Source organism: Eleutherodactylus coqui, chromosome 6, assembly GCF_035609145.1.
Source record: "Eleutherodactylus coqui strain aEleCoq1 chromosome 6, aEleCoq1.hap1, whole genome shotgun sequence".
NCBI lineage: Eukaryota > Metazoa > Chordata > Amphibia > Anura > Eleutherodactylidae > Eleutherodactylus > Eleutherodactylus coqui.
The window spans coordinates 130,504,815-130,527,121 of record NC_089842.1 but is presented as its reverse complement, the minus strand read 5'-3'; the positions used below and the strand labels follow the sequence as shown (position 1 = coordinate 130,527,121).

Below are 22,307 nucleotides of genomic sequence, written 5' to 3'. Positions count from 1 at the left end.
GACAAGCAGAGATGTGGCTCTTATGGTTTCCTTAATGATTTCTGTATAAATGTCAGTAGGAAACAAACGAGTTCCAGACACCAGTAACAGATCCTCGGGAAAATAAGGCAATACTACGGATAGGCTTGTCACAGTGTATGTGTGGCAACTGTAACATGTATTTAAATGCTATGGTGGCCTTTGACATAGGAAAACTATTTTTACATGTAAGTGGTTACCTTGAGTGTAAAAAGTTGCACTAAGTTTCAGACTGCAAACTTTATTCCTTCATTAAAGGGGTTGTCCCGCGCCGAAACGGGTTTTTGTTTTTTAACCCCCCCCCCCCCCCCCCGTTCGGCGCGAGACAACCCCGATGCAGGGGTTAAAAAAACAACCCGCACAGCGCTTACCTGAATCCCGGCGGTCCGGCGTCTTCATACTCACCTGCTGAAGATGGCCGCCGGGATCCTCTGTCTCCGTGGACCGCAGGGCTTCTGTGCGGTCCATTGCCGATTCCAGCCTCCTGATTGGCTGGAATCGGCACGTGACGGGGCGGAGCTACACGGAGCCGGCATTCTGCACGAGCGGCCCCATAGAAGACTGCAGAAGAAACGGACTGCGCAAGCGCGGCTAATTTGGCCATCGGAGGGCGAAAATTAGTCGGCTCCATGGGAACGAGGACGCTAGCAACGGAGCAGGTAAGTATAAAACTTTTTATAACTTCTGTATGGCTCATAATTAATGCACAATGTACATTACAAAGTGCATTATTATGGCCATACAGAAGTGTATAGACCCACTTGCTGCCTCGGGACAACCCCTTTAATTTTCAGACCCCATAATATGTAGATTGAATTCAGTTTCTCATGTGGAGGTGTCCCTCCCAATAATATGGGATGGTGTGAGGTCTGTATGTCAAGGATGCTGCTGCTTTCATTGGTTCTCTTGTATCAGCACAGCTTTATTGAAAATCCAATCATTGTTGCAAAGACTTGTATAAAGGGTCAGACGTAGATTTGCAGGAATGCTGGCATCCAATAGGTGGCTCTGCAGGGGTATTGTTCCATCTTCCCTATTTGTATATATATACTAGGAGGAACATGAATGGCCTTATAAGTCTCCTCACTCACCTTCTAGGTGCTCTCCTTAAGGAGTGAGGATACCCCTCCCGACATGTCATAGGTCTCACACTAACCAAGCCAGAATCCTACTGCACGCTGATGAGGGTCAAACACCCTGAAACAGCTGTCTGTGTATGGATTCTGGCTTGGTTTTCAATTCCTAATCATTGTTGCAAAGACCTATACAAAGGGTCAGACATTGATTTGCAGGAATGCTGCCATCCTATAGGTGGCGCTGCAGAGGTACTGTTCCATCTTCCTTAGCTTTATTCCTGTACTGCTTTCTCCTTCTACAGCCCATAAGGGATATCTTCTCCCTTCTGCTGGCAGGCACTGATGTTGATGAGTATGGGATTCTCCCTCCCATCCTCAGAGTTCTCTTCTCTCTGTACACTAATACACAGCATGTGTAATTCACCCCTCCCCTTGGCTTGTGTGTGCTTTCCTTCCTCTCTTCCCTTTCATTAGCCCAGTGTAACCTCCTCCCCTCACTGCTGACACTAATGCTGATGGAAGGGCAAGCAGCTAGATGGGCAGAGTCAGCCTGCAGTCCGATATGTGTCAGAACAAGCAGGACAGACAACTATGTACAGGAGTTACACAGACTCCACAGCAGCAAAACAATACGACATTCTGAATGAAGAACATTTAGAAAGTTGCTTAATTTAGCATTCAGGTAGGAGTGATTTTCACGTCCGTGTGCTGTTCATATTTGCAACTGCTTGCACATGGATAGCACACTGACTCATTACAGTCAATGGGGCTAAATAGACACGCGTTTTTTGTTTTTTTTTTACATGGATGCTAAAAATAAGAAGTTTCACATGTTCTATTCTGTTTCAACTTCTTGGAGAACAGTCAATTCCAGTCGGTGGGTGTGCTAAAGAAGGAAGAAAAAAAAAGAGAAGGTGGACATCCGTGTGCTCCCCATATTTCACTAATTGTTGCCAAGTGATTCTTAAGACAAATTGACCTTCCTTTACCTTTTTTTGCATGCGAGAAAAAGAAACAGGCAGCAGCAAATCTCACACAGATGTAAAAATAAAAATCGCGCATGCGCAACGCATATGAATGTCATATTGATATGCTGTACACACCCACCAAAATCAGACATGCTTGTGTGCAGAGGCGTAATTTGAAGTCCCCGGGCCAAAATGCAAAATCTGTAACAGGGCCCCCAACTATAATAGTTTATTCATATTGTACTGGGTTTCCTATATGGAGAACTGAGGTCTTATGGGCCCCCCAAGGCTCCTGGGCCCGGGTGCAACCGCATACTGTGCATCCCCTATGAGTACGCCTCTGAGAACCGCACAGTTCCACTTAGTGGATTGCTGATGATTCTGGGTTGGGGCTGATGTGATACATCGGGAAGGCAGGACAGCTGTCAGCATGTGACTCAGTGCTTCCAGTAAGCGCCCGGTTACCACTGGAGGTTTCGGCTACTCTAAACATGTTAATAATATAATCTGTGTTTTATTGGGACATAACTGTCAGTTCAAGGACCCCTCAGCGGCCGCATATCAGAGCGTGGGAACCCGAGCAACAAGCGGTGTAGCGCTAAGCAGAACTATGAAAGGAAGATGAAACAGCTGAATATATATCTACATCTGATACTTGATGTGTGATCAAGCTCCAAGCTGGAAACTGAAGAGAGCGGGAGACATCGCACTAGGCTGAAATGGCTGATAACAGAGAACACACTACAGCTATATAAAAAAACTTAATGCAAATATAAACCTGTGATGATGCTCACTGTAGCTAATCAGGTTGCAGCTCTCATTTCCGTTAGGTGGTTATTTTGGGGCTGTGTGCTGTTCGTGAAATTCCATAGACAGCAAAAGATCCCATTATAGCCTATGGGGTTATGCACATAGATGTTTTTTCACATGGACTGATGATCTGTATGAAAAAAACTCATGACGTGTTCCATTTCTGTTGGATTAAAAAAATAGGGCATGCGAATGCATATCAATGTGCTGTGTCCGTGTACTGGGCACAACTCGCAGTCATGGCTGGTGTGCGCCTAGCCTAAGTCAGCACCCGATTGGATCTCACTCAGTTTCCATCGCTGTGGATTGACGTCTGACATAGGCGCCTCAGTCGCCACATGCACTAGGATGTCATATTTACTCTCTGTTGTCAGTAGCCTTATTGCGGTGTACAGTTTATAGGGATATGGTTAACGGCCATAGGATGTGGCGCCTGCAGCAGCCTCGCCTCGTGGTGCGCACATGTGATAGTTCAGATCCACATATAATTGAAAGTAATGTGGTTTCTATGCAGGTCCCAGATTCAGCCACAGTTCTGGCAGCTCACTGTCACTGAAAAGTCCCCCCCCCCATCCCACAGATGTCAGTGTGGACCCCAGCCAAATGTCAGGAAATGCCTCACATTGTGACATGAGGGTCTCTTGGAACCTGCGATGTCACTGACTCATCAGGGGGACGGTTCCAAGATTCATATTATTACACGCAACAGCTTCTGTGTGTAGACTGCACATCGCACCCAAGTGTAATGTGCTGCAGAACAGGATAGGGTTGTGCAGTATATATGATAAGGCTGTATATATACTGATGGTACAGTATACTACAGTGTTTCCCTGTAAATAATACCCTGTCTTATATTACTTTTTGCCCTAAAAGAGCCACAGGTTCCTATTTTCGGGGGATATCTTATCATACTTACCTAGCAGGCGCCATTCGGGTTCCTCCCGCTAGTCTCTGCTTCAGTCCTCAGCCACCGACAGAAGATTGCTTGCTGGTAACGGGGTCCATAAACCCCACCTCCAGTTAGCGATGGCTCTGATTGGCTGAGCCATGGCGCTCAAGAACCAATCAATGCAGCGCGCGAAGAGCCAATCACAGCCATCGCATTGAACCAATATATTTATATTAATTATAGTTCAAGCCCCCTGAAAATCAAGATAGAGCTTATTTTAGGACTAGGTCTTATTTTCACGAAAACACGGTATTATATATGTTAGTGCTAAATATTAAACAGCCATGAGAAAACTAACTTCACCTTTCCTTCATTTACAATCATTAATGGGACCTAGTATATAAGGTGATAATTTACTGCGTTACCTGTGGCGATAATCCGGCCGTGGGTAACGCAGTCAACGCTTTCCATAGACTTAACTATAGAAAGCGCAATCCGACGTCCACGATCGGAGAATCATAGCGAATTCTCCGTTCGCGAGATTCAATATCGCTAGCGATATTCCGTCACAGCCGTGGCAGAAGCCTAAGAAGAAGAAGGGGGCCTAAGAAGCACTGATCAACAAAATAGCACGTTGAACGGCGCTCGTTACTGCCATTTACATGAGGTAGACGATCAATTGTATAGGGACAAACAATTCTTGTAAGGATCGTTCGTCCTCCCCATAAGGATAATAGCACATCCCTATTTACACCGGACATATGTTGCTGGTGAGCAAGTGTTTTTAGAGTATGGCCACACACAGCGGTCGCCACACAACTGCACTGCGGCAGTGATGATCCAACAACCCCACTTTGGCCACATAGTTCAAAAAACCCAGCCATGCGGTCACATCTGCATGGGGTCATACCCTTATACCCACATAAACGATCCAATCACCTATCAAACAATTGTTAGCTTGTTAGTCAGTGGATTGTGGGCATAGTCAGGCTTTGCTTAGATGAGATAGATTTGCTGCAGCTTTTCGGTGTGGACCTTTCACACAGAAAATCCACAGCATTTACATTAGAAACAAACATACGGTAGTAACATAGTATGTAAGGCTAAAAAAAGACATATGTCCATCTCGCCTCTTACACCCCCCCCCCCCCTCCCCCCAATGTTGATCCAGAGGAAGCCAAAAAAAACCCCATGAAGTAGAAGCCAATTTTAGGGGAAAAAATTCCTTCTTGACGCCAAGTCGGGCAATTGGAATAATCCCTGGATCACCGACCCTTCTGAGTAGTCAGCGGCTATAACATTTAATCTTAGTACACTGAAGAAAGGCATCCAGGCCCCTCTTTTACCACCATCACCATATCTTCAGGGTTTATTCACATGGGCGTATTTTTCCTCAGTATTTTGTGAGCCAAAACAAGGATTGGAATATACAAAGAGAAAGTATAATAGAAGATTCACATTTCATCAGTATTTTGGACCTGCTTCTGGTTTTGGCTCACAAAATACTGAGGAAAAATATGCCTGTGTGAATAAGCCCTCAGCAGAGAGTTCCATAGTCTCACTCCTCTTACAGTAAAGAACCTACTTCCAGGTTGGTGTGGAAACCTTCTTTCCCTTAGATGTAGAGGATGCCCCTTTATTACCGTCACAGTTCTGGGTATAAATAGATGATGGCAGAGATCTCTGTATTGTCCCCTGATATATGGGTTATTAGGTTACTTCTCAGACGTCTTTTTTCTAAACTGAATAACCCCAATTTTGATAAGCTCTCTGGATATTGTAGTCTGCCTATTCTATTTACTACCTTAGTTGCCCGACTTTGTACCCAAACAATGTTCTCGTCGTGTGCCCCTCCCTATACCTCTTTTGATGCACCCCATGGTCCTATTTGCCTTGGCAGCAGCTGCCTGACACTGGTTGCTCCAGTCAAGTTTACAGTTAATTAAAAACCCCAAGTCCTTCTCCATGTCAGTGCTTCCCAGTGGTTTCCCATTTAGTGTGTAATGGTGAAATGTATTTCCTCTGCACATGTGTATAAGCTTACATTTATCAGTGCTAAACCTCATTTGTTACTTTTCTGCCCAAGCCCCGTTTTTGAATATTGGCACCTCATTTGCTATGCGCCAATCCAATTGAAAAGATCCCGTCACTATATAGTCCTTAAGAAACAATGGTCTATCACATTATTAATTCCCTTAGGACCCACGGGTGTATGTCATCGGGACCTGGCAATTTGTCTATTTTAATCTTTTTAAGACGGCTCTGCACTTCTTCCTGGGTTAGACTGGTGACATTTAATGCAGAATTTACTTAATTTCTCTTGACATTTCATTTTCCTCTGAATACACTGTAGAAAAAAATATTTTCTACATTTGCTTTCTTCTTATTACCCTCTACAATTTCTCCTATATTTTTTTTTAATGGCCAACACTTTCATTATTAATCTTTTTACTATTTCTATAATTGAAGAAAAGTTTAGAGTTCGTTTTACTTTCCTTGGCAATAAGTCTTTCTGTCTCTAGCTTTGTTGCTTTTATCTATTTTTTACTTTATTTATTTTTTTCCTCATATATTTTTAGTGCTTTTTTGTTGCCTTCCTGTTTTAATAGTTTAAACGCTTTATTTTTGCTGTTCATTGCCCCCTTTACTTCATTATTGAGCCACACTGGTTTTCTCCTACTCCTAAACCTTTTATTCTTGTAAGGTATGAACCACTCGCGGTTAATATTTAAGATGCTTTTAAAAATTTCCCATTTGCTAACTGTATTTTTATTTTTGAGGAATTTGTCCCAGTGAATAAGGTTAAGGGCATCTTTGAACTTTGCCTTCCTAAAGTTTAATATTTTTGTAGCTCCCCGATAAAATTCCCTATTGAGAAACAAGTGGAAATGTATTATATTATGTTTACCATTTCCCAGGTACCCCCCCCCCCAACTTGCACCTCCATTATTCTGTCAGGTATGTTGGTTAATATTAAGTCCAAATTGGCCATCCATCTAGTTGGGTCCTGTACAAGTTGTGATAGGTAATTATCTTTAGTTATTGACAGAAACTCGTTTCCTTTAGGATATCCGCAGGTTTCAGCTTCCCAGTTTATATCCTCCATAATAATTACCTCATTGTGATTTGCCACTTCATCTATTTGCCTAAGGCCTCTTTCCCACAAGCGTATATCGGCCGGCCGTTTTCACGGTTAGCCGATATATGCTGTGGTCTGATGCATTGGATTCCAATGCATCAGACAATATGGTCGTATTCCTGAGACATAAAAGTGCCCGGCCAGGCCAATATAGTGCCGGGCGTTTTTACGTCAGGCTCAAAAGATAGCCCTGAGACTATCTTTTAGGCCGGAATACGTCAGGCGCTGCATGGGCTCCTATGGGAGCCAAGGACAGCGGTCGGAGAAGCTAAGAGCTAAGCTCCTGCCCTCTCCCCGCCCCTTGTCCATAGCCATCAATGGGAGGAGGAGGGACAGGATGGCGCTAAGCTCCGCCCCTCCCCCTCCCATTGCAAAGGACGAGCGGGGAGGAGAGCAGAGGTGAGCTTGCGATGCGGAGGGAGGGGAAAGGGGCAACGGCATGGTAGTCTCAGAGTATATACACCGGGACCCATGCCGTCTGAACGGGTGCACAAACGTTTGATTTGTACGCCTGTTCACCAGTTTTATCTCTCCCAATGAAGCATATATCGTCCGGCCATGAAAATGGCGGCTGATATATGCTCGTGGGAAAGAAGTCCCAGTTTTTGTGACAGATTGCCCAGTCTGTCCCCCTAATAATTGAGTCCCCTACTACCAGGAACTGTCTAACCTGCCCTGCACTCCTATTTCCGTTCTTACTGAAGCAGACATCTCCCTGGCGGTCAGAGAGCATGTCGTGCTGCAGCAGTGCTAATCCCCTAATGGCATTCCCCTCATCTGCCAACTTTGCAAACTTTTTGGGGTGTGCCTCTTTAGGGCTAGCCTCCCTGCTTCTCTTCCCTCTACCCCGGCCTAATTATCTTGCACTCCTATACTACAATGCACCAATACATCTACCCCAGCGAGTAGCAAACTCCTTTCAATGACTCTCAGTCTTGCAAGCTGCACATTTAGATCCAGGATCTGAGCTTCCAAACATACAACATGCTCAAATCTTGTACATTAGTATGTACCCTCAAACGCCTGGTCAAGGGCTGCATACATGCCAGAAGATGTACACTGGACAGTATTATCAATCATGGAGCACATTATAAATGGGGATTGTACAGATAGATTAGATAAAAGTAATAAATGCAAGTGAAAATATAAACAATAAATAAATATAAGTGATTTGTCTAAAGTCCCTGAATCTAAAGTCACTAATCTCAAGTCACACACTTTAGAAACAGCACACTAAGAATACAGCATGCACACTCGCTTTTTTTTAGCTGTATGTAGCTCTGGAATGTAATCCTCCTGCTCCTCCTCTGTTTGGAAAGGGATGAGATTTTCAATATCTCATTCACACGCTGCAGAAAAAATCTGCACAAAACCAATATGGAAATTGACATGTGGATTTTAAATCTGCAGCATGTTGATTATAGCACCAGATTTTTGGTACGGATTCCACCTCTAATGAGGATGGGGGTTTAATTTTGCACCAAATGATGCATTTTTGATGCAGATATTCCACTGCGGATCTGCTGTAAAATGTTTGCTGCGGACATTACATAGCAAATCTATCCTGTGTGGACATAGCCTTACACGGGTCAATGATCAGTCAAACAAATGTTCATAACGATTGTCAGCCTGTGTAAAAGGGCCTCAAGAGAGTAATTAGAAGCCATAGTTGCTGTTCATCAATCTGGGAAAATCGCCAAACAATATGAAGTTCACCAATGAGAAGGATGTTTACACATGGAAAGCCTTCAAGACCGTGACCAATTTTCTCAAGAAGTCCCAGCAAATTCAGTTCAAGGTCAGGAATATAAGAAAAGCCCAAGAGATGCATCATATGACCTACAGGCCTCTGTAATGAGCTGTAGACGTATGGCAGTGGTCAAGGAAAGGTTGCAGGAAAAAGCCCCCCACCACAAAAAACAATATGGCAGCATTTGATTTAACTAATTAGAGGGGGCAGCTATTTATCTCTGCCTGGTTTCTGAAAGCTGGACTTAGAAAGGGACAGCTACTTTCTCCCATGACCGCTTAGTAGATATATATATATATATCACAGCCCGTTTACAGACCAGAGTCACCCTCGTGTGTTCAGATCTCAGTAACAGTAGCGACAATAACAGCAGGGAGGCCACAGATGGTGCCCATGGCCGGGGACACTGCTGTATCTCATGACCACCCTACAGGGCGATTAATATAATATTCAAGTCAGTTATTATGATCTCCTGCAGCCAAGACTACGCTCTGCAGAATATTGCAGCAGGGCACAGCAGTTCTGAGATGGATGCAGTACATTTATACAGAACTTTCCTTCCAACTTTTTCTGTCTCAATCAAAGCAACCCTCCAGGCCTCGACAAACAAAGATGGCTGAACCTCTTCTCTGACTACCTGATGCACGATGCACACTGTACACTACATGCTGCTCCTACTGGCCTATGCAGCTCACGTGGTCAATCAAAGCAAAATATAGTGTCTTGGGGCTCACTCACACTGGCACAATTGGGGCTGCGTATTACGCACATTGATTTACATTGGGTCATTTTCACAAAAACGCAGCATGTCTTATTTTGGCGCGTAATATGCCCATTATGGACTATGTGGGTTTAAAATATGCAGTAAAAGCACATGCATATTTAGCTGTGTACTGTATATTACATTGTGAAAAATAATAATAATAATAAACTTTATTTGTATAGCGCCAACATATTCCGCAGCGCTTACATAGACAGGGGATACAGAAAGACAAAAGTACAAACATTACAGAACCACAGTTACATAGTAATCAATTGATGGAAACAATAGGGGTGCGGGTCCTGCTCCAACGAGCTTACATACTACAAGTAATGGGGTGATACAGAAGGTAAAGGGGCTGGAGATGTGCACTGTATGGCGAGGTGGAGAGTGAGGGGTGATATACACACAGACAATGGTCAGACATTTAGCCGTGTGACGGCAGAAACAGTATAACTGCAGGAGCGGTTTATGATGGCTAGCAGGGATTGCAGTCAGTAGGTCAGGGAGCATGTTATCAGGCGGAGTACAGAGGGGTTTGTTTAGGGAATGCGGTATGCCTCCCTGAAGAGGTGCGTTTTTAGAGCACGCCTGAAGTTCTGCGAGTCCTGGATTGCTCGGGTAGCCTTTGGTAGTGCGTTCCAGAGGACCGGTGCTGCTCTGGAGAAGTCTTGGAGGCGGGAATGAGAAGTTCGAATTAAAGGGGCGCTCAATCTGGTTTCGTTAGCAGAGCGGAGAGCCCGGGCTGGTTGATGGATTGAGATGAGGGAGGCGATATAGGGGGGCGCTGCACTGTGGAGGGCTTTGTGGATGAAGGTGGCGAGTTTAAATTGAATTCTGTATTTAACGGGCAGCCAGTGCAGTGACCGGCACAGGGCAGAGGCGTCCGAGTAGCGGCTGGACAGGAAGATGAGCCTGGCTGCTGCATTCAGGATGGATTGGAGAGGGTAGAGTCTGGTGCAGGGGAGGCCGATCAGCAACAAGTTGCAATAGTCGAGCCGGGAGTGGATGAGGGCAACAGTAAGCGTTTTTAGCGTGTCCACAGTGAGAAAAGAGCGGATTCTTGCGATGTTCTTGAGGTGCAGCTGACATGTTCGGGCCAGAGATTGGATGTAGGGGGTAAAAGAGAGATCAGAATCAAATATGACTCCAAGGCAGCGGGCATGTTGTCTAGGAGTTATGTTGGCGCCACACACTGAGATGGAGATGTCAGGAGGAGGTCGGTTAGTGGAGGGTGGAAATACCAGCAGGTCAGTTTTAGAGAGGTTTAGTTTTAGGTAGAGAGAGGACATAGTGTTAGACACAGTGGACAGACAGTCAGTGATGTTTTGGAGTAAAGGTGCAGAGATGTCACGGGAAGAGGTGTATAGCTGGGTGTCGTCAGCATACAGGTGGTATTGGAGGCCAAATCTCCTGATGGTTTGTCCAATAGGGGCTGTGTAGATAGAGAAAAGAAGGGGGCCAAGGACAGAGCCCTGGGGGACCCCAACAGCAAGGGGGAGAGAAGGGGAGGTAGAGCCAGCAAAGGAGACACTGAAAGAGCGGTCAGATAGGTAGGAAGAGAACCAGGAGAGGGCAGTGTTTAGGCCAATGGAGCGTAGCATACTGCGCAGACCCCATACGATTGTGTGAATGAGGCCTTAGACAAATGATGTATAAGAATACATAGTATGCATCAGGTAGTCAGAAATGCTGGTGTGGCCATATTTGTTTGCCCAGACCCGGAGGGTCCCAACAATTGCCCCGTGTGCGTCAGTCTACACTCTCCCTTCATGAAATCAGTGTCCCTGCAATGGTCTATCTAGATATTACATAAATGAGCTGCAAATAGAAAACGTCTACGGACTAGAAACCTGGGTGTCAACAGTGTATCCAGTGATCAGCTCCTGCCTACAGTATATACACAGACCAGGAGACTATAAAGGGACAACAGCCCCCTGTGTATTATACGCTGCCTACCCCACTCCACCCTCCCCCATGTGTTGCCTACCTGCTTGGTCATATACATTATTTACGTCTTCAGGGCATAACAGGTCACTCCTGGTGATGGGCGCTGGCCCAGGTTGGAATTCTAGCTTGGAAACTGTCCACAAGGCTCAGAGTCTTAACACGCCCAAGTACTAACAGGTGAAGGCCGCGGGGCAGCGACACTCAGGAGCTGAAATACTTCATTGTCTGACGACATTAACTCTTTATGCACAATCCTGGAGAGCGGGCAAGCGGTGAACAGAGGCAGAACCAATAATCAGACTTGACCACTGAAGCATCCTGAGGCTTATAGTGTGAAGCATTAGGTGAGACGCTTAGGCCTCATTCACACTGGCGGTGTGTTTTTACACCAGCTGCACCATGACGGGAAACCGCATGAACGAGAGAAAGCCACAATAAAGTCGCGGCTTTACTTCTAATAGCTCAAAAGAGCCAGCTGACATGTTTTATTAGTGCTAGCCGCTGCTAAACTCCCTCCCTTTGCCAGCAGCTCCCATAGAAACCAAGATAGGGAAAAACCTATCTCTTCCAGCCGTGTATAAACATCAGCCGGCATATTCGGCCACTGATGTCCTATCTTCGCAAGACGGATGTTTTTACGTAGCTAAAAGTCGCCCTTGTGAATGAATACATTAGAATCCAGGGCTTCACATGGTCGCAATTTTCGGCTGATGTTTTATCATGGCTAAATAGTCGCGTAAAATCACCCATGTTAATAAGGCCTTAGGGTCACTTTACACAAGACGATTGTCGGATGCAGAAGCGCCCGACAGCTGTCCCAGCTATTATCTCTACTGTAAGGCCAATGGGACATTTAGGAGCAGAAGCCACATGGGATCCGGGCGTTAATATGGTTGGTTTTCGCCTCTATTAAGAGGGTACTTGTGTAACTCCCCTTTGCTGCCTGGAGAATCAAGTAGCTTGGTGACTGGATTGGCTGTCCAGCAGCTGGCGGGAAGATCTGAAGCCCATAAGAGGAGAAGTGGGACCCCAACATCTATATGTTGATTGAAGACCGGATGTCTCACACTGCGATAGAAAACCTCCTCAGGCAGCTGATCATCTGCGCTGAAGAAGCCAGCGCTGAAGAATGGCTGCAGCGATGCTTAGCGGCACTACCCCTGCTGGAAAGTGCCGGAGCCAGGGGCGTAACTATAGAGGATGCAGGGGATGCGGTTGCACCTGGGCCCAGGAGCCCTACGGGGCCCAAAGGCCTCTCTTCTCCATATAGGGAACCCAGTACCATGAGTAAAGCATTATAGTTGGGGGCCCTGTTACAAGTTTTGCATCGGGGCCCGGAAGCTTCAAGTTACGCCTCTGGCCGGAGCGGATTTCGGACAGTGCAGGGACTTCGCGGAAGTTGACATCCCGGAACCAGAAGTAGATGACCTCTGTACCAGATGTGCTAGAAAAAAAAAAAGAGAGCCAGGAGAGAACGGAGGTGCTACTCGCCACCACCGCTACCTGCAAGAAGCAAAGCAGACCAGTGGAGGGTGCTGCTCCTGTCGGCATCACATGGACAAAGACCTCAAGGATGGTGAGATTCCAGTCAGTCAGTCGATGGCAAGGAGGAAAAGCATAGAAAAGCTCCTATAAAATCTTTTAATGGTCTACAAGCCCTTTGTAAATTTGCTACTGTTGTGTCAGAACATTTACAAGTCAGTGCTTCCGGGTTATTTCAACATATCAGTCAGCCTGGGAAATATGGCCAAACTTTGTTCTGAGACGTGTATTGATATTTTTACTCATGATGTGAATGTGTCTAATCCTTTTTATGCCTCTTTTTCATCAGTCGTACAGCCATGTTATGAAGTTTTAGCTGCAATTTTGTTTTTCCATAAATGGCATAAAGTTCATCCAACTAATTCTTATTTTAACAGTTTGTTAATGACTATAAATGTAATGTCTGGGCTTGATTGTCAATCTCCTATTTCATTTAAGTTATTACATGAATTGGTATCAGTCTTGCCTCAGGTTTGCTTTTCAGAGTACAAAACTTTGTTGTTTTGTTGTGCCTTTTTATTGTCTTTTTTTCGGTGCACTTCGCATTGGTGGGAGACTAGGTCCAAGGTATCTTTGTCCCTTCTATTACTATGTGTATCGACAAAGGTTTCGTTAAATTATTGCCATGTCGATCTAAAACGAATGGATCAGGTCGAGGTGTCTGAATTTGGTTAATTCAGATCTATGTGCAGTTCATAATTTATTGGTTTCTGTTGAATCTCAGCCCATATGTACTGGTTCTCCATTAATTCATGCTGATGGCTCTTCTGCTTCCCATTTTCAGTTTATTAGTTTTAAAGAAATGCTTAGTTTTATTGGGATAAAGTATTGCGCAAGTTACTTCGCATTCATTCGCAATTGGGGCGCTATGGAAGCTGCCGCCTTGGCCTTTAGTAAAGAAGCAATACAACAGCTTGAGAGATGGGATTCTATGTGCTTTTGTATTTTCAGCCAAATTTGATAATTGTTTGTTTTTCCTTCATAAGATGTTGCAGAGTGATATATTTGGTTAATCAGTCACTGCTTTGTTTTTTGGGCCCAGAGGAGGGATTCAAAGAGGAGTTATAATGAGAATCTTGCAGTGGATCACTCTAGATTTCACATTTTTTGGGGCGGTTGTTTGAGGCTTCAAATGGGGTAGGTTATTAGCTGAGATTAAGAGTAAGAGGGGGATTTGGCCTGACCCTGACATTTTAATTTTGCACGCTGAAGGGAATGAGATTGGCAAGGTTAATACCTTAGATCTCATTTGGGAAATGAAAAGAGACTTCGCAAATCTTAAGGCTATTTTTCCACAAGTTGTACTTTGTTTTTCTGAAACTGTCTCCCGTCTGGTTTGATCCTTTCCTGACTTTTATTTCATTGAGAAGATTAAGAAATGAATGAACAGGGCAATTGAAAAATTTTTGCCGTCCTGTGGAGGCTTTAGTTTTCGGCACTTTGAGTTAGAGGGATTTTGGCATGGCTTTTACAGGAACGACTATGCCCATTTATCAGACATAGCATTAGATATATTTAATGGCACTCGTCAAACTATAATTGAGAAAGCTGCGGTGCTGAGAGGGGTTCATGCCATCGCTGATGTCATGGTTGGTGCTGGATTTTCGCTGGCTTCATACGGGTGGACACTGTTTTAAAAGTTTAATTCAGTTTTGGACTTTGCAGACTTGAGTCTCTATGACTATGTCTCTGGCCATGTTTTATAAGTTACTAATTAATTTATTTATGGAGTACTGATGAAAGTTGGGTAGCCACCGCAGCCTTTTATAATTCAAATAGTGTGGTTTGTGAGTTTACTACTGATTGGTGTTTTATTATTAATGTATCATGACACATAGTATCCCATGTGTTTTCACACAGGAGAGACAGTCATTCAGTGAATGGAGGCAGATCACACTGGAGATCATTTCCGGTTGGCTGCATCCATTCACTGTGAACAGGCAGTCCTTCAAAGCTAACTGCCTGTATCCAATGAGTTCGAAATCGAGCACTAGTTGCTTCTTTTCATGGAGCTGAAACTAAGCGACTACTAGGCGATTTCTCGCTCAGTTCCTTCTCGGGTCCTGTGTCTACACGGGACAAACATGGCTAAAAATAATAGTGATACAGTGACTTTATACAGGCCAACTAAGATTCACCAGAAATCAAATATATAATAGTACTGCAACTTTCTAATAGATTTCGTGGGAAAATTTCACATGCCGGTCTTAATCTGTAGTATGTTGTACATAAAGGTGCCAAATTTGTTAAAATACACGTACCTTACTACATTTGGCCCAATGTATCAGAAATTGAAATCTACACGCGCTAGGAGCAGATGTAAATTTGTGCTATAACTAAATCAATATCTGCTGCAAGTTATCTGCGGGACCACACGAGCCCCCCACCCATTCTATATTGTGAAGACTTGCCCCATTTTCGCACCCTTTTTTATGTCAAAAAGGTGGTATAAAGTGTTTAATAAATTCACTCTTTTGTATTGCAGCTACTACCATTTTCAAGATCTCGACTCGAAGTTAATGAATTACAACATTCCTAGGCTAGCTGCACACAACCAGATTTGGACTGCAGAATCCGCAATTGTCACCCACCCAGATGATCCGCGGCATTTCGCATCCATTTACAAAAATAGAACATTCACATGTCCGCTCGCATGAGCAGAGAGCAATTGCGATTTCCACTAGATGTCAAAAAAATAGTTCCCATTCACTGAGGCCAGCTGCACACAGCAGAGCCAGATTCCACATGCGGGTTCCAGCTGCAGATTCCAGCTTTGACCAGGGCCGGTGACCCTGCATACCTGTCTTTGGTCGTTTTTTCCGCACTGCGGATGGTCGTGGCGAGCCGCTGTTGGACATGTGCAGTACAGATTTTTTTTCAAAAGTTTATTTTTCCCTTGCCGTTGGTAGGCGATGACGCGGAATCCGCGACCTACCCGCAATTTTAATTGCGGGCAGGCCATGGGTTGAACGACTTCTATTGATTTTAATGGAAGCCAACCGCGCAAAAATGGAGCATGCTACAATGTTTGCTCTGTGAGCGGAAATCACAATTGATTTCCTGTCGTGTACAGGAAAAAGTGTTTTCCCATAGCATGCTATGAACACTATGTGCTGCAGATCCGCGGTGCGGACGCCCGTTGTGAATTCTGCAGCAAAAAATGCGTCAGTGTGCAGGCGGCCTTACACAAGCAAAGATCAGGAAGATAGGGAGGAATGGCAACACTAATCTATGAAAGGTCCTAACTCAAGAAACGCTTGTAAAAAAAAAAGCTGCTTATTTGTATGCAGGCCATACTTGTGTAAAAATGTGCAACTTTTTGACCTTTTTCCACCACCATTTTGTAAAAAATAAAAATAAAAGGGGGCAAGGCTTAGTAGCGGGGGATGGCCTGGCAAATTTACTATGATTTACACCAGAAACTATTGTAAGTTATACGGTTAATCTGCGCCAGCTCAGTCCATACATTTCTGATGTATGAAATGGCCAGAGATGCAAAAAATTTATTAGGAGACGTGCGCCTCTTGATGAATTAGTCACATCATACTCCAGCAGGCACTTTACTAACACCGGTGATGAAATGCCAGTATTAAGGGCCTTTTACATGTGCTAGTGAAAAAAACCAAACACTCATTTGTTGGGTGCCCACATCTTTTATGCGGCACCAAAAATAATCTGTCATCAGCTGCACATTGCCCTGTGTAAACAGGAATATGCTGCCGATATAATGCAACTGTATGTATCAATGTCCTGCTAAAGATTGTTCAAACACACATAGTACTGCTGATTGCTCCATGTGAATAGAGCTGAATGGGCCGCTGATTGGGGCTCATTTGTGGCAGAAGGTCTGCCAGACATAGGCGTACCGCCCGTGGTCGCATTGACCACCCAGACCCTGCTGTGAGGGAGCCCAGAGGCTGCCCTCCGCCATATACATATGCACATTCAGTACATTACCGGCTGGCCGCGCTGTCGGCAGCAAAGCAGTGATCACGCCGCCGACATAGCAACCAGCTGGAGAGGAAGCAGACACAGTGCAGAGGAGGAGGGATGAAGCCACATGGCCCGACAGGGAATAGAGCACAGTGATGATGGCATCATCTTGCTGCCCCTGCCGCACAGCGGCAGCATCTACTTGTCCTGCTGCTCTGCTCACACAGAGAAGCGGTCCAGACCCCAAGGTAAGTGTGCGTATGCATGTGTCATAGAATCATAGAATGGTAAAGTTGGAATGGACCTCCAGGTTCATCGGGCCCAACCCCCTGCTTAGTGCAGGATTCACCAAGTCATCCCAGACATATGTCTGTCAAGCCTTTATTTGAACACTTCCATTGAAGGAGAACTCACCACCTCCTGTGGTGTGTGTGTGTGTAGGTATATATCTATCTATGGCCAAATGCAGACGGCCGGGTCAGATTCTGACTGCGTGATTCTCACAGCGGGATGCGACCCGTGTCTCTGCAGTGACCCGTGGCTTATCTGTTCGGTGTCTTCGCTCTGTGGATGTGCTGGCTGGCGCACAGCTGCGCGTGCGCAGTGCAGAGCAGTCGCATCAGCAATGATGCAGCAGTGCGAGCCTACGAGGCTCGCACTGAAAGAGGTCATGCCGCGAATTTGTTATCGCACAAGTTTTCCCGCAATCAAAATTGCAGCTGTCTGCATAGGATTGCATGAACCAATGCAATCCTATGGCAGCGTGCAATGGTGAAAATTTGTTGCAGAATTTCAGCCCGTGTGCATTCAGGCCTATGTCATGTATATATATGTTTTATCTATCTATACTTTACACACAATTAAAAAACACATGGGGTTTTTAATAGAGTATGCAGTTTTTTAAATAATGTATGTGGTGTTTGAATACCGCATACAGTTTTTTAAATGTGTTTTTTCTTATTTGTGGTTCAAAAGTACAACAAAAACATGAACACACCCACATGGCCACTCACACCTGAGTTCAGAAAATGCATTGCTTGAAATCGTGGCATCTTTACCGCAATTTCGAGCGGCATATTGGACACATGGTTTAGCACTTCTTAATGCACCCCATCATTCTGATGGGTGAAGAGGTGCAGGGAGTGGGGGGCGAACTGAACTTTTGCACCTGGGCTCCTGAACCTTTAGGTATGCCCCTGCTGCTACAGTAAAATGTACTTTTGTAAATGTGCCCCAAAGCCTAGTAGAAAGTTGCAGAGCTTCTCACTTGGCCTGAATTGTTTCTCCTGGTTTCTGGTCATTGTTGCAGCAGTAAAACAAATGCTAATAGGAGTGGACAGTGAAGATTTATAGAGAAGTAGGAGTTCCTGGTGTGCGGTGGCTGGGGGTGGAGTAATTCATTCAAATCATATTCTGCTGGAGAAAGGTCACAAACTGCTTCTGCCCAGCTAGCCTGGAGATGACACAATGGCGCAGTGTCTGCCCACAGATGCCACCGCCTCCCCCACATAAACACATTATATATATATACACACACACTCTATATAAGTATACACTCTGTTTTAACTCTCTCCACCTGATGCAAGTGTCATCCTGGATTGACATAAGACAATTACCCAGGAAGGGGTCTACAGAGAAATGTCACTATTCATGCACTGAATTTCTGCTGAGCTTGTGTTTATGCACAGCAGCCAATCTGCACAAGCAGAGCTGCAGTGTAAAGCATTTGAGGGGTGGGCTAAGCATCAGTCTAAACCTCTTATGACACATGAGTTGGATTGCAGACTACTATAGACTCCAACAGGCAGTGCAGCTGAACTGGAGTCCCTGATCATAGCTGTACTGCAAAACAGCCGACACTGAAGTAGATAAACAAAAGGTAAGGCCGGCTTCACACGGGCATAAGCACACTTATGCATGCATTTGTGCTGCGCTTTTGTGCATAGGGCATCACATATTTGTGTGAGCAACTGCTTTTTTTTTTGGTACTTTTGTACATGCACACATTGTGTGCACACACACACACACACAAAAAAAAGAACACGTATTCGCGGTCCCACACATTGATATAGCTACTTAGCCTAATCAGTTCCATGTGTTCTATTTCCCTGCGCAAACGCACAGGGAACGTGCTGCATATTTTTTGTGCAACGGAATTTAAATCATTGGGTTCTATTCACTGCATATTGCATGCGCAAATACAGCTGTGTGAATCCAGCCTAAGGGCTTCTTCACATGATCGTATGAGTTTTTACAGTTGCCTGAACTCACCGTTAAATTCACAAGGCCGGGTGCGATGTATTAGTGAAAAGATACGACACAGTCATGTGAGCCCTTGCTCGGGAAAAATCCTCGGAATGTCTTCTAATGCCTAAATAGCATGGCGCCTACAAGCTTTACCCTGCGTTGGACGCTGCTAAACTCCCTCCCCCTCAATTTTTTTGCAGCTCCTATAGGAGTCTATGGGAGCCGCGAGCATATATCGGTCGAAAGATAGATCCAGAACTATCTTTTCTAGCAGCGTATAATTTTTGCTCGCCAATTTCGGTTGCCTATGTGCTGTTTTTTCCAGCGCAACGTTTTTACGCACCGCAAAATCGCCCATGTGAACGAATGCATTGGAATCCAATGTCTCAGATGGTCGTGATTTTTGGCCGGCGTGAAAACGTGGCTAAATAGCTGCGTAAAAAAGCTTGTGTGAATGAAGTCGAAGAGCCAGATGTAAGCAGTCACTGCAGAATAAGTAAGGCTGCTTTCACATCTGCATTAGGGCTCAGTTCAGGGTTTTCGTCTCTCTGCTCTGTTGTTGGATGAGAGAAATTGAAATGAAACAGGAAAGAATGATTTTTCCCTCCCAAGTGATTTAAAATGGGGTTTTAAAAAAAATAAATAAACGTAAAGCAAGTGGAAAGCTTCGGTTTGCTTCCATTCTATCAGGTTTCCATTTTTTAACAGAAAAATTGCGCTGCAGACTGCACTATTAAAAAAAACGGAAACCTAATGGAATAGAAGCAAATGGAAACCTTTCTGTTTTTCTTTTTTTTTTTCTTTTTGGAACCCCATTAAAATCAATGAGGAAAAAAATGGATCCGTTTTATTTCAGTTTCTCTTCTCTAAAAACCGAGCAGAGAGATGGAAACCCAGAACTGAGCCCCAACGCAGGTGTGAATTCTGACTATATCCTCTATACAAATACACCTGCCCTTCTTATAGGTTTCTGAGAAAGCTAAGTAACGACTAATTTTTCTGGCATTACCGCTTCTACAGGGGCTGCCACACCACTTTCCTATCATCCTGAATGGCAAATCTGTGTAATTATGCAGGCAACAGGATTAGGTTCTGGAGTTTGGATAAACTGTGTCGGAGCTGTAATGTCATATTGGTCATCACCCGGAAACACATATAACTAAGAAGTAAAAAAAAATAATACAATGAAGCTGATAAATCTAGCAATAAAGTATAATTTCCAGTGCATTGTGCTTAGTGTGATAACCAGACCCCCACCCTGCTCCAGCACCTCCCATCCCGGAGGGCACGTTACAACTACTAGAAGGAATTGAAGAGAGAGAAAAGGGTTAATGTAGCACAGAGAGGGGAGGGTGCCAGTCCCCACCCCCAGGGACAAAGCCTGGATGGAGGGGTCCTCTCTCCCCTATTTTGATCCCTGATACAATAGAGATATAAAGAATCACAGAGCAGAATCCTGACACCTGTTACTATGGCAGCCGAAAGGGAATCTGTTCTGTTCTATGGAGGAGCCTGGGAAACTGTGCCACACACCCAGTTAGAGAGGCAGGGAGCGGCATAAGGGGCAGACCTGGTGCCAGACATTAATAACCAGTGCAGCTTATTACAGAAGAGTCCCTGATTAAGTTTGAGTTACATAAGAAACTAAAAAGTGTTCCCAAAAGATTTTATGAAAAAAGTGGAGCCGGCGCTGCAGAAAGAATTGCCCATTAAGTTGAGTTTTTAAGTTTTTGTTTTTTTTTTAAGTCTATGGGCACCAAAAAATGCAGGGTGTGCCAGGTGACTGGGCATGTATCATGAGGCGGCTGCCATACCTATCCTCCTGTCTATGCACCTATGGACAAATCCGACACCCCTACACAGATGAAACACAATTTCAGCATCATTCGAATGGTTCTCACGTAGTCCCGGTGTCTCACTTCATGATAAACATTCCCTTCTGCAGCTATCATTACAACGGATTTAATATGATGGTACTGAGTAGATATAATTATTAATATCCGGCCTGGCAGCGCATGGTTAACGGTGTCTCCTCCCTTTGGCTGAGAAGATTCAAGTGATTAATAGTCCCCATGAGGGAATCACAGCTGCAAACATCCTCACCCATTTGATGACATCACTGCCAAACCTTTGTTGTCATCAGCAACCTGGGAGCCAACATTTCTCAGCTAGGAGTATTGTCAAAGTATAACAGGACAAACCCAGTGATGACTCATGATATAATAGGGAAATACCAGTATCAACAGGGGCAGCTCACTGGTGCAATTTGTTTGAAGGCTGGTGATCTGCAACATTCACAATTCTGCACAAGCCATAAACGGACACGGTTTTCACAGATGTTGCCACCTGTGACCTAGAACCCAAGGCTGTATATGAACGAGCTTAAAAAGGACGGACTTCTACCTTTCTGACACCTTGTGTCTATCATAGTTCTGTTATGCTGCTTGTGCAGATGCAGGTTCAGAGCTCAGTGAATGTTCTCTGTGAAGCTGACCCTCTTCTTTTTCACAATGCTGTATCCTAGATGCCTGTATCTCCTCTTTCACACAGACATGGCTGCACATACTAGCATATCTGGGAGAAGCTGCAGCTCAGAAGAGAACTCTCTTAAGGCCTCATGCCCACGGGCGGATTTTTGCTGTGGAATCTGGAGCGGGCATCCGCCTCCGGATTCTGCAACACTAACCCTCCATAACATGCTATAGTAAAATGATTCTTCATGCACATGAGCATGAGCGGATGAAAAAAAAAAAATCGCAGCATGCTCCACTGCGGTTCCCGCACAGACTGCTTCGAATGAAGCCAGTGGAAGCTGGATGGCCCGCGGATTACGCAGGAATAGCAGGAGTTTGAAAAAACAAGACAAAACTGTACTGCCCGTGTCCGACGGCTAGCCATGCGGACTATTCACAGTACAGAAAAAGAAGGAAAGCAGGTGCGCAGACGCCGCTGCTGCGAGGGTCGGTTACTGCTGCGGAATCTAACCTGCCCGTGGGCATGAGGCCTATATATAACCTATGAATATGACCAAGCTCTACAGAGCCCAGGAAGAGGTCAGCGTAAAGCAAGGGACTAAGATCCCATTCAAAAGGGTGTATTAGCGCACGCAAAGTTGCACGCATTACACACAGAATAGTACCCAATGGGTTCGTTCACACACTCTATTTCCTGCATATTTCAGTTGCAGTTCTATTTTCTGCGCGCAAAAGTCCCAATAGAAGTCAA

The 22,307-nt window shown here is 44.8% G+C and overlaps 1 protein-coding gene across 5 annotated transcripts in view; it reads right to left on the bottom strand.

Annotated features, from left to right (window-relative positions):
* STON2 (stonin 2) overlaps positions 1 to 22,307 on the bottom strand; it is a 71,152-nt gene that overhangs the window by 10,314 nt on the left and 38,531 nt on the right. Inside the window, exon 1 of one of the 5 annotated variants that reach the window (XM_066607604.1) lies at positions 11,401 to 11,485. The exons of the other annotated variants lie outside the window; for them this stretch is intronic. The gene's annotated coding sequence lies outside the window, so the exon portion shown is untranslated. Of the gene's footprint in view, positions 1 to 11,400; positions 11,486 to 22,307 lie in introns of those variants that run through there. 5 annotated transcript variants of the gene reach the window in all.